Consider the following 2,749-nt stretch of genomic DNA (forward strand, 5'->3'; position numbering starts at 1 on the left):
AGACTTTAGTGCACTAGTATTTACTGATGGAGTGATTTAGACTTTAGCGCACTAGTATTTACTGATGGAGTGATTTAGACTTTAGTGCACTAGTATTTACTGATGGAGTGATTTAAACTTTAGTGCACTAGTATTTACTGATGGAGTGATTTAGACTTTAGTGCACTAGTATTTACTGATGGAGTGATTTAAACTTTAGTGCACTAGTATTTACTGATGGAGTGATGTAGACTTTAGTGCACTAGTATTTACTGATGGAGTGATTTAGACTTTAGTGCACTAGTATTTACTGATGGAGTGATGTAGACTTTAGTGCACTAGTATTTACTGATGGAGTGATTTAGACTTTAGCGCACTAGTATTTACTGATGGAGTGATTTAGACTTTAGTGCACTAGTATTTACTGATGGAGTGATTTAGACTTTAGCGCACTAGTATTTACTGATGGAGTGATTTAGACTTTAGTGCACTAGTATTTACTGATGGAGTGATTTAAACTTTAGTGCACTAGTATTTACTGATGGAGTGATTTAGACTTTAGTGCACTAGTATTTACTGATGGAGTGATTTAAACTTTAGTGCACTAGTATTTACTGATGGAGTGATGTAGACTTTAGTGCACTAGTATTTACTGATGGAGTGATTTAGACTTTAGTGCACTAGTATTTACTGATGGAGTGATGTAGACTTTAGTGCACTAGTATTTACTGATGGAGTGATTTAGACTTTAGCGCACTAGTATTTACTGACGGCTGGAAACAGTGAACACAATTACACACATTTCTCTTCTGATGAAAACAATTAGTTAATATTCTGTGAACAAAACATGTATTCACTGATGGTATTTGTATTTAAAGTTTTTCAAAAGGGGGTATATATACACTGCTCAAAAAAATAAAGGGAACACTTAAACAACACAATGTAACTCCATGTCAATCACACTTCTGTGAAATCAAACTGTCCACTTAGGAAGCAACACTGATTGACAATACATTTCACATGCTGTTGTGCAAATGGAATAGACAACAGGTGGAAATTATAGGCAATTAGCAAGACACCCCCAATAAAGGACTGGTTTTGCAGTTGGTGACCACAGACCACTTCTCAGTTCCTATGCTTCCTGGCTAATGTTTTGGTCACTTTTGAATGCTGGCGGTGCTTTCACTCTAGTGGTAGCATGAGACGGAGTCTACAACCCACACAAGTGGCTCAGGTAGTGCAGCTCATCCAGGATGGCACATCAATGCAAGCTGTGGCAAGAAGGTTTGCTGTGTCTGTCAGCGTAGTGTCCAGAGCATGGAGGCGCTACCAGGAGACAGGCCAGTACATCAGGAGACGTGGAGGAGGCCGTAGGAGGGCAACAACCCAGCAGCAGGACTGCTACTTCCGCCTTTGTGCAAGGAGGAGAAGGAGGAGCACTGCCAGAGCCCTGCAAAATGACCTCCAGCAGGCCACAAATGTGCATGTGTCTGCTCAAACGGTCAGAAACAGACTCCATGAGGGTGGTATGAGGGCCCGACGTCCACAGGTGGGGGGTTGTGCTTACAGCCCAACACCGTGCAGGACGTTTGGCATTAGCCAGAGAACACCAAGATTGGCAAATTCACCACTGGCGCCCTGTGCTCTTCACAGATGAAAGCAGGTTCACACTGAGCACGTGACAGACGTGACAGAGTCTGGAGACGCCGTGGAGAACGTTCTGCTGCCTGCAATATCCTCCAGCATGACCGGTTTGGCGGTGGGTCAGTCATGGTGTGGGGTGGCATTTCTTTGGGGGGCCGCACAGCCCTCCATGTGCTCGCCAGAGGTAGCCTGACTGCCATTAGGTACCGAGATGAGATCCTCAGACCCCTTGTGAGACCATATGCTGGTGCGGTTGGCCCTGGGTTCCTCCAAATGCAAGACAATGCTAGACCTCATGTGGCTGGAGTGTGTCAGCAGTTCCTGCAAGAGGAAGGCATTGATGCTATGGACTGGCCCGCCCGTTCCCCAGACCTGAATCCAATTGAGCACATCTGGGACATCATGTCTCGCTCCATCCACCAACGCCACGTTGCACCACAGACTGTCCAGGAGTTGGCGGATGCTTTAGTCCAGGTCTGGGAGGAGATCCCTCAGGAGACCATCCGCCACCTCATCAGGAGCATGCCCAGGCGTTGTAGGGAGGTCAGACAGGCACGTGGAGTCCACACACTACTGAGCCTCATTTTGACTTGTTTTAAGGACATTACATCAAAGTTGGATCAGCCTGTAGTGTGGTTTTCCACTTTAATTTTGAGGGTGACTCCAAATCCAGACCTCCATGGTGTCACGATCGTTGGTTAGAGAGGACCAAGGCGCAGCGTGTTGAGCGAACATACTTTAATAGTAAAGTGCAAACACGAATACAAAACAATAAACGATACGTAACGTCCTCAGACAATGACTGACAAGGAACAAAAACCCACAAACACAAGGTGAAAACAGACATTATAAATATGGCTCCCAATCAGAGACAACGAGCCAAACAGCTGACACTCGTTACCTCTGATTGGGAGTCACTCATCCAAACAAAGAAATACAACCACATAGAACAACCCAACCAAACAGAACACAACGAAACGAACACACCCTGGCTCAACATACAAAGTCCCGGAGCCAGAGCGTGACAGTACCCCCCCCTAAAGGCGCGGACTGCGACCGCGCCTCAATAAGGGCTAAACAAGGGAGGGCTGGGTGGGCATACCTCCTCGGCGGTGGTTCTGGCTCC

Source organism: Coregonus clupeaformis, chromosome 32 (assembly GCF_020615455.1).
Source record: "Coregonus clupeaformis isolate EN_2021a chromosome 32, ASM2061545v1, whole genome shotgun sequence".
NCBI lineage: Eukaryota > Metazoa > Chordata > Actinopteri > Salmoniformes > Salmonidae > Coregonus > Coregonus clupeaformis.